The sequence below is a fragment of the Salvelinus alpinus genome, chromosome 31 (assembly GCF_045679555.1).
Source record: "Salvelinus alpinus chromosome 31, SLU_Salpinus.1, whole genome shotgun sequence".
Taxonomy (NCBI): Eukaryota; Metazoa; Chordata; class Actinopteri; order Salmoniformes; family Salmonidae; genus Salvelinus; species Salvelinus alpinus.
In genome coordinates this window covers 806,055-816,627 of record NC_092116.1, presented here as the reverse complement: position 1 = coordinate 816,627, position 10,573 = coordinate 806,055, and the positions used below count along the sequence as shown (strand labels likewise).

At 44.5% G+C, this 10,573-nt stretch overlaps 1 pseudogene; it reads right to left on the bottom strand.

Moving 5' to 3' along the window:
• Positions 1–675: 675 nt before the first annotated feature.
• Positions 676–9,487, bottom strand: LOC139561002 (O-phosphoseryl-tRNA(Sec) selenium transferase-like; annotated as a pseudogene).
• Positions 9,488–10,573: the final 1,086 nt, after the last annotated feature.

The following is a 10,573-nucleotide window of genomic DNA, read 5'->3' as shown; positions in this document are numbered from 1 at the left end:
AATAGGAGGTAGGGGTACGCCGGGTAGAGGATCTATCCAAATATTGGTCTAGCACACAGTTAAGGTCCCCTCCAATGACCAGGTTAGTATGGGAGATATCTGGAATCAGGGCAAGGACTCGTTTGAAAAATGTGGGGTTATCAATGTTTGGCCCATAGATATTCAGTAGTTACAGAAATAGAGTGGATCTCTCCTATTACGATCACATAACGACCCTCTTTATCCACAATAGTGGTTTTATGTAGAAAGGGAATTCCTTTCCGTACCAGATTCGCTGTGCCTGTCGTTTTGGCAGAGAAGTTAGAATGATACACTTGCCCCACCCACCTACATTTAAGTCTGCTATGAGAATTGTTTTTCAGATGGGTTTCTTGCAAAAATATAATATCAGACGAGAGTGCTCTCAAGTGGGCTAGTACCTTACCTCTCTTAATTGGTTCGTTTAAACCCTTGACATTCCAGGAAGTAAATGTAAGCCCCGCCCTCCTCTCGTTTGTAGTTCCTATGGTGACCTGCATAACATGTAACTCAAAAAGGTAAGAAAGCGCACCAAACCATCATGGTCAGCATATGTAGAAGCTACACCCGAGCAGTATCCAACAGACCCCTCCCCCCCGGTAAGCACCCTTACTCTCCAACCAGTGAACCAACTTTCCCCAACATTTACCCTCCCCCTCAACCCACCTAACAGGCATACACAAATAGGAGAAAAAAATAGAAAAATAACACATTGTCTGGCCGATGCCAAAAAAATGCACAGCGCAACTTCGAACGAGAGGTAAAACAAAAATAAAATCCCAACTATACGTTCACCTCCCACTATCCTAGAACTTCTACTAAGATATAAACTGAGGAGGCTCCCGCAAATAAAGTGTTTATTTAGCATCTAATAAACCAAAACAGAATAATTTGCAAAGTAAACATATTGTGCACTTAAGTGTCATCCTGGGTCGATCCCTGAGGTAAGCAAGATAACAGAGCAAGGTTATATTGCTAAGCAATGCCGGTCTAAGCATAAACTATCAGCAACCGATATAGACAGCAATACAATTACATATTGTCGGTTGGGAGATCGAAACAAGGATTTTGCTAAATTCAACGCACCCCCCAATCAAAAATAAATACACACAGTTGAAGTCGGAAGTTTACATACACCTTAGCCAAATACATTTAAACTCAGTTTTTCACAATTCCTGACATTTAATCCTAGTAAAAATTCCCTGTCTTAGGTCAGCTAGGATAACCACTTTATTTTAAGAGTGTGAAATGTCAGAATAATAGTAGAGAGAACCATTTCTTTCATCACATTCCCAGTGGGTCAGAGGTTTACATACACACAATTAGTATTTGGTAGTATTGCCTTTAAAATTGTTTAACTTGTGTCAAACGTGTCGGGTAGCCTTCCACAAGCTTCCCACAATAAGTTGGGTGAATTTTGGCCCATTCCTCCTGACAGAGCTGGTGTAACCGCGTCAGGTTTGTAGGCGTCCTTGCTCGCACAAGCTTTTTCAGTTCTACACACAATTTTTATATGGGATTGAGGTCAGGGCTTTGTGATGGCCACTCCAATACCTTGACTATGTTGTCTTTAAGGCATTTTGCCACAACTTTGGAAGTATTCCTGACTGATGTCTTGAGATGTTGCTTCAAAATATCCACATAATTGTCCTCCTCATGATTCCATCTATTTTGTGAAGTGCACCAGTCCCTCCTGCAGCAAAGCGCGCCCACAACATGATGCTGCCACCCCCGTGCTTCTCAGTTGGGATGGTGTTCTTCGGCTTGCAAGCCTCCCCCTTTCTCCTCCAAACATAATGGGCACTATGGCCGAACAGTTCTTTCTTGTTTCATCAGACCAGAAGAATCTTTCTCCAAAAAGTACGATCTTTGTCCCCATGTGCAGTTGCAAACCGTAGTTATGTCGATATAGGACTCGTTTTACTGTGGATATAGATATTTTTGTACCTGTTTCCTCCAGCATCTTCATTAGGTCCTTTGCTGTTGCTCTGGGATCGATTTGCACTTTCGCAACAATGTACGTTCATCTCTTGGAGACAGAACGAGTCTCCTTCCTGAGCAGTATGACGGCTGTGTGGTCCCATGGTGTTTATACTTGCGTACTATTGTTTGTAAAAATGATTGTGGTACCTTCAGGCGTTTGGAAATTGCTCCCAAGGATGAACCAGACTTTTTGAGGTCTACAAAAAAAAAAATTGAGGTCTTGGCTGATTTCTTTGGATTTTCCCATGATGTCAAGCAAAGAGCCACTGAGTTTGAAGGTAGGCCTTGAAATACATCCACATGTACACCTCCAATTGACTTAGGCTAATTGACATAATTTATCAGAAGCTTCTAAAGACATGACATTTTCTGGAATTTTCCAAGCTGTTTAAAGGCACAGTCAACTGTCTGTAAACAAATGTTGGAAAAAATTACTTGTCTCATGCACAAAGTAGATGTCCTAACCGACTTGCCAAAACTATATAGTTTGTTAACAAGAAATATGTGGAGTGGTTGAAAAACAAGTTTTAATGACTCCAACCTAAGCGTATGTAAACTTCCAACTTGTGTGTGTGTATGCATGTGTATATTTTTATTTGACCAGGTAAATTGACTGAGAACACATTCTCATTTACAGCAATGACCTGGGGAATAGTTAAGGGGAGAGGAGGGGGGATGAATGCGCCAATTGGAGGCTAGGGATGATTAGGTGGCCATGATGGTATGAGGGCCAGATTGGGAATTTAGCCAGGACACCGGGGTTAACACCCTACTCTCACAATAAGTGCCATGGGATCTTCAGTGACCATTTTTTCTTAACTGCTACAATTGATTGGTGGCGTAGTCCACTATAATAGAGTTGGCTCGTATTTCAATGGTTGGGGCATTGAATATTTTTACATGGGGCAGATATTTTTTATTTATTTACAATATTCATCCCGTGCCCACACACTCCTAATTCTGAAATGTGAAATCATACCTGTGAGCGCAGTCACCATGGTAGCAATTGTAGGTTTTTATACAGTACCCAAGACCAATCTGTGAGTTAATTTGACCATTGGAAAAAGAGCTACTGCGTAAATTTTGCAATGCTGGTTTGATTGAATTCCCCCCACCCACAACTTTCACCTAAATGCATTTTATTATTTTTAATTGAAGGGGTTGGACAAAGGCAGAAATTGGCATTGAGAGTTACCCTTTATTAATGAGAAAGAGTCATTTCATGACATGAATTATTCAAAGCTGTTGACTCGCGATGGGATGTTATGAAATCATTAAGCTGCAGATGGTATTAATAAGGTCGTTCAACATTGCAGCTGACTTTGAAGGCTTTGATGCTATCCTACATGGCCATAATCTGGTTCAGACTTCAAATATTCATGATCAAGACCAATTGAAATCAATAAAGTCTGACAGTGCCAGGTCACGTAACAGGCAAGAGGTATTTCCTGGGTGGATTTGAGCAAACATTAACACTGATAGCATTCCGGACATTGTATGGTATCCCATTGGAAGCAACCTTTTATGGTGCATACAGTCACCTTTAGGAACCGACACAAAAGAACCCTGCTTGAAGTACCCGAGTACTGGCTAGGGAGACCAGCTCAGAATTTCCAGTACAAAAGACAAGAGCAATTTTCATCATCTTTGCAAGTCTGATTTTCCACATCTATTGCCTTGTAGTGTCTGGGAATGGTGCAGTATATAGCATGTTTAGTATACTCCCGAGTGGCGCACCGGTCTCAGGCAATGCATCTCGGTGCAAGAGGTGTCACTACAGTGCCTGGTTCGAATCCAGGCTGTGATTGGGAGTCCCATAGGGCGGCGCACAATTGGCCCAGCGTCATCTGGGTTTGGCTGGGGTAGGCCGTCATTGTAAATAAGAATTTGTTCTTAACTGACTTGCCTAGTTAAATAAAGGTTAAATAAAAGAGCTACTGCATTGTTAACTCTACTTTTGTAAAAGGAGCCAACAGGGACTATTTTGGAAACTCCTCAGCTTCACTTGGATGGATTTGTCCTTGATGTTGCCCTACCCCTCTACATGTAAACTTGGAGACAAAACTACAATTCAAGTAGAGGATATACAGGGCTGGCAATCAGCCATTTACAAAGATGTGCAACTAAATTAAAATACATGCTAATGAGTTTCATTTTCTTTCCTAAACTGAATGAATACTGAATTGGGTCCCAACCCTGTTCAGTGGAGTAGAGGTCTTACCTTCCGCTCTGCCAGGAGTTTCCTGTAGCCGCTGGCCCCCAGAGTGAGCAGGGTGATGAGCACATCCAGGGAGGGGGAGGCTGATGCTCAACCTGGAGACAGAGGGCAGTCAGCATCATACTTAAAGGGCACAAACACTTTCTAACCTGAACCCTTACTAGGACTGTATCGATTTCAGTACCAATATTGATTCCTCTCAATTATTTGTTTCCTTAAATGGTTCCAATTCATATAATTGGATGCTTCAAATTGAATGCTTCAAATCTAGCCCAAATCTAGCCCAGTGGTCTCCAACTCCAATCCTAGAGAACGTTATTACAGGTAAAAGGAAAGGAATGCACACAAATCTATATTCCTAAGTAAAAACAGAGAAAGGACGCTTGAAGTCAACAGTCAATCACATAACAAGGAAAAAAGGGGACCAGCAGTCACTTGAAATAGTTGCAAATTAACATTTCTGTTTATTTTATTCTCATCTTTTAGGCAGCATATCCTACTACAACACATACTAGCCACATGCAGGTCTTTATTGTAGCCTAGCACTAACATACCGGATTTCATGACATGTTGATTATTTGAAACTGGCATTAGTGCTGGAATATAATCCAGCACGCCAAGTAGCTTCCCCAGGATGGGCATTAGATCGAGACCCTGAGCTACCAAAATGAACAAACGTCCAATATTTCAGAGGGGAAATGGAACGTGTCACCAGCATAAGACAGACAGAGACAATACAGACACACAGGAATACAACAGAGCACAGAGACACTGAGGGCTGGCGGAACAATTACACTAGATGAGCCCTATGATAACAGTAAACTAGTAATCTAGATAATAGCAACTTTACACAAAAAGGTTGCAGGCTTGGTTCAAGCACATATGGCCCTTAGTGATATGAAACAGCACTAACCTGGATACATTCTGCTGATCTCCTGAATAAAATACTTATTGAAACCAGCAATTATGGCACCACCTACTGGAACCATGAAGTTTTTGTCCAAGCTTTGTACAAAGGCATCGATTCTTCCAACACGAGCGCCCTAAAGAGATTATGAAAATAACCTAACTTTGCTATGCCTATGGAAAGGAAAAATATGATTTTGTAGGATTTATGAAAGAGGAGTTGGAGCAGTAGTACCTGCTGAATAAGGTGCATACACTTGAATGACTGCACTCCATAAGCATTGTTGACAACATGTGGGATGTCATATTTGCCACACATAGTGGCTAGCTCCTCCAATCTGCCAGAACAGAGGAAAGTCATTATCAAATAACGCCCTGGTAATCTTCACCCAACATACACTGTAATAATATGGAAGTATGCTTCTGTCAGTAATGTCATGAAGTAGACTATATAATAAACAGTATGCAGATTATACAAATAACATTTGTTTCCAGTGATACCAGTTATAATAGCGCATGATAATTGGACATGGACATTTTATTTGTTACAGCTCTATTTAACCATGATTGGATGGCTTAAGGACTAGGTATACCTGTCGGGGACACGTGGGGCAAAGCAAGAAGTAGTGGAGTGGACACAAAGGATGTTCTCTGCTCCCAGCTCTTGCATCTTACAGTCCACCGACTCCAGATCTGTTCCCAGCTCATCGCCCTCCAAAATGTTCTCAACCACCACTGGTTCAAACCCTGTTCATGGTTACAACGAGCAAGAGTGGTCAATGTTGGGAGTTGCCTTGCAGGGGAGCTACAGTGGGGTAGCGCAAAAAACTGTAGGATTTTAGCTCCTAAAGTGGACGTGTAACGTTTGCCGGCATGAGCAGAGCGCAAGATACTTTATTAAGTGTTTTCATGTATGAGCCGTGCGCCGAATTCTTGAAAATAGAAACAGAGAGAAATGTTGCACTAAGCAGGGATGAATGAACGTGTCACGGGAGCGTGTCACACTCTGCAAAAGTTAGGCCCTACGAGTCAAGAATAGCATGCATGTTAGGCATCTCTTAGAAAAGTTAAGTCATTTTCAAAACTATCTGAACTGATAGGTGCATCTAGAGCAGGAATGGGGAGTACAAAAAACTGTAGGGCATAACATACTTTTATAATGTTACAGAGAGTGGTATTGAACAGGGTCATGCTAGTACTTAACCTGCAGTGATCATGGCTTTGAAGCAGGACTTCTGGTCAGTGCGGGGCCAGATGATGTAGCGCGCCTTTGGTCTCTTGTGGCGAAGTGTTAGGAAGAACAGTGTCAGGCTCATCCCGGTTGCCATTGGAACTACAAAGCAACTGGCCACACTTTGCACACCTGTAAACATACACAATAGCAAACAAGCTAGGAACAAAAGTGTGCACATAGTGTAGCTCTACTACAGAACTGGAGGTGTCCATCACTGTCATATATTTATCAGTAGGCAAAATGCAATCTTAGTTACATTTACATTTACATTTACATTTAAGTCATTTAGCAGACGCTCTTATCCAGAGCGACTTACAAATTGGTGCATTCACCTTATGATATCCAGTGGAACAACCACTTTACAATAGTGCATCTAACTCTTTTAAGGGGGGGGGGGGTTAGAAGGATTACTTTATCCTATCCTAGGTATTCCTTAAAGAGGTGGGGTTTCAGGTGTCTCCGGAAGGTGGTGATTGACTCCGCTGACCTGGCGTCGTGAGGGAGTTTGTTCCACCATTGGGGTGCCAGAGCAGCGAACAGTTTTGACTGGGCTGAGCGGGAACTGTACTTCCTCAGAGGTAGGGAGGCGAGCAGGCCAGAGGTGGATGAACGCAGTGCCCTTGTTTGGGTGTAGGGCCTGATCAGAGCCTGAAGGTACGGAGGTGCCGTTCCCCTCACAGCTCCGTAGGCAAGCACCATGGTCTTGTAGCGGATGCGAGCTTCAACTGGAAGCCAGTGGAGAGAGCGGAGGAGCGGGGTGACGTGAGAGAACTTGGGAAAGTTGAACACCAGACGGGCTGCGGCGTTCTGGATGAGTTGTAGGGGTTTAATGGCACAGGCAGGGAGCCCAGCCAACAGCGAGTTGCAGTAATCCAGACGGGAGATGACAAGTGCCTGGATTAGGACCTGCGCCGCTTCCTGCGTGAGGCAGGGTCGTACTCTGCGAATGTTGTAGAGCATGAACCTACAGGAACGGGTCACCGCCTTGATGTTAGTTGAGAACGACAGGGTGTTGTCCAGGATCACGCCAAGGTTCTTAGCACTCTGGGAGGAGGACACAATGGAGTTGTCAACCGTGATGGCGAGATCATGGAACGGGCAGTCCTTCCCCGGGAGGAAGAGCAGCTCCGTCTTGCCGAGGTTCAGCTTGAGGTGGTGATCCGTCATCCACACTGATATGTCTGCCAGACATGCAGAGATGCGATTCACCACCTGGTTATCAGAGGGGGGAAAGGAGAAGATTAATTGTGTGTCGTCTGCATAGCAATGATAGGAGAGACCATGTGAGGATATGACAGAGCCAAGTGACTTGGTGTATAGCGAGAATAGGAGAGGGCCTAGAACAGAGCCCTGGGGGACACCAGTGGTGAGAGCACGTGGTGCGGAGACAGATTCTCGCCACGCCACCTGGTAGGAGCGACCTGTCAGGTAGGACGCAATCCAAGCGTGGGCCGCGCCGGAGATGCCCAGCTCGGAGAGCTGTAGTAACTACTGTAGAGTAGTTACACACCTGAGAGTTTTAAATCGTCCAGCACAACTGAATTAGTCAGCTTGCTCAGCAGACTGGAACCTGCAGCCTTGGGTTGAGTTGCAGCGATGTCACCAGATCGTCCTATCCCATGTATTAACCTGTATAAAACAACACACACAGATCTCATGATCATGACTCCACTGAACATGAATGACAAAACAGATGGCTACTTGGAATTTAACAAAGCAATAGAAAATTCCTTTACTTTGAAAAGCAACAGTTAATAAGAACCTGTAATGTCTTCGGGCCACCAAACTAGAGGCCACTCTGCCCTCCCTCTCACCAACACCACAGTTTCCCAAGAAGTTGTTGCTGTCCATCACAGCCAGTTCATTCAGGAAGAGTTCTGTTGTGCTCTCGTTCCATCCCTCCTCAGGACATTTGCCCTTTAAGGTAGAGTAAGGATAGGCACTACAATAGCCAGTAGGTTCAGTCACAACTTCTGAATTATGTAGACTAAATAGAACTGTAAATAAATGTATTTGTAGTATCAATCTTATGGTTTGTTATGGTTGATGTGCGCTTCATCTCCAATCACATCCTATATCATGGGGTGTAATAATTAGTCCAAAACCGTTGCAAACAGTTGCGTTTTGCAACAAAAACAAGACAAATTCAGGTAGGTTCCTCCCCGTTTCGTTTGCTGCCGTTTGGTTCTGTTTGGTTCCTAGTGAATACACCCCTGATGTAGTTACCTGGCAAATGTGCAACTGATCTGCCCCCTCTCATTGAAGCTCTGAAGTTCAAAGTCGACGGGTGTACTGCGGGCTGTTGTACAGTATACTCGTAAAGTATTCAGACCCCTTCCTTTGTCCACATTTTGTTACGTTATAGCCTTATTCTGAAATAGATTAAATACAAAATCCTCATCAATCTAAACACAATACCCCATAATGAACGTTTTTTTTGTGCAAATTATAACAAATAAAAAACAGATACCTTATTTACATAAGCATTCAGACCCTTTGCTATGAGACTCAAAATTGAGCTCAGGTGCATCCTGTTTCCATTGATCATCCTTGAGATGTTTCTACAACTTGATTGGAGTCCACCTGTGGTCATTTCAATTGATTGGACATGATTTGGAAAGGCACACACCTGTCTATAAGGTCCCACAGTTGACAGTGCATGTCAGAGCAAAAACCAAGCCATGAGGTTGAAGAAATTGTCCGTAGAGCTCCGAGACAGGATTGTGTCGAGGCACAGCCCTGGGGAAGTGTACCAAAAAAATTATTCAACATTGAAGATCCCCAAGCATACAGTGGCCTCTTCCTAGAGTTGGCTGCCCAGCCAAACTGAGCAATCAGGGGAGAAGGGCCTTAGTCAGGGAGGTGACCAAGAACCTCATGGTCCCTCTGACAGAGCTCCAGAGTTCCTCTGTGGAGACGGGAGAACCTTCCAGAAGGACAACCATGTCTGCAGCACCAGATGTTGCCAAAAGACACCTAAAGGACTCTGGTCTGATGCAACCAAGATTGAACTCTTTGGCCTGAATGCCAAGCATCACGTCTGGAGGAAACCTGTCATCATCCTTATGATGAAGCATGGTGGTGGCACCGTGGTGGCACGGTCCCGTGTGGCTCAGTTGGTAGAGCATGGCGCTTGCAACGCCAGGGTTGTGGGTTCATTCCCCACGGGGGGACCAGGATGAATATGTATGAACTTTCCAATTTGTAAGTCGCTCTGGATAAGAGCGTCAGCTAAATGACTTAAATGTAAATGTAAATGTGGCAGAATCATGCTGTGGGGCTGTTTTTCAGCAGCAGGGACTGGGAGACTAGTCAGGATTGAGGGAAAGTACAAAGAGATCCTTGATGAAAACCTGTTCTAGACCTCAGACTGGGACGAAGGTTCACCTTCCAACAGGACAACGACCCTAAGCACACAGCCAAAACACTGCAGGAGTGGCTTCAGGACAAGTCTCTGAATGTCCTTAAGTGCACCCAGCCAGTGCCCGGACTTGAACCTGATCAAACATCTCTGGAGATACCTGGAAATAGCTGTGCAGCGACGCTCCCCATCCAACCTCACAGCGCATGAGAGGATCTGCAGAGAAGAATGGGTGGAACTCCCCGAATACAGGTGGGCCAAGCTTGTAGCGTCATACCCAAGAAGACTTGAGGCTGTAATCACTGTAAAACGTGCTTAAACAAAGTACTGAGTAAAGAGTCTGAATACTTATGTAAATGTGATGTGTTATTATTTTTTTATAAATGTGCTAAAATAAAATTTTTACTGTTTTTGCTTTGTCATTATGGGGTATTGTGTGTAGATTGATGAGGAGGAAAAAACAATTGAATATATTTCAGAATAAGGCTGGAACGTAACAAAATGTAGAAAAGTCAAGGGGTCTGATGCTTTCTGAATGCACTATATAAAGAAAGAAGGATCAGGGCCTCCCGGGTGGCGCAGTGGTCTAGGGCACTGCATCGCAGCGCTAGCTGTGCCACCAGAGTCTCTGGGTTCGCGCCCAGGCTCTGTCGCAGCCAGCCGCGACCGGGGGGTCTGTGGGGCGACGCACAATTGGCCTAGCGTCGTCCGGGTTAGGGAGGGTTTGGCCGGTAGGGATATCCTTGTCTCATCGCGCTCCAGCGACTACTGTGGCGGGCCGGGCGCAGTGCGCGCTAACCAAGGGGGGCGGGTGCACGGTGTTTCCTCCGACACATTGGTGCGGCTGGCTTCC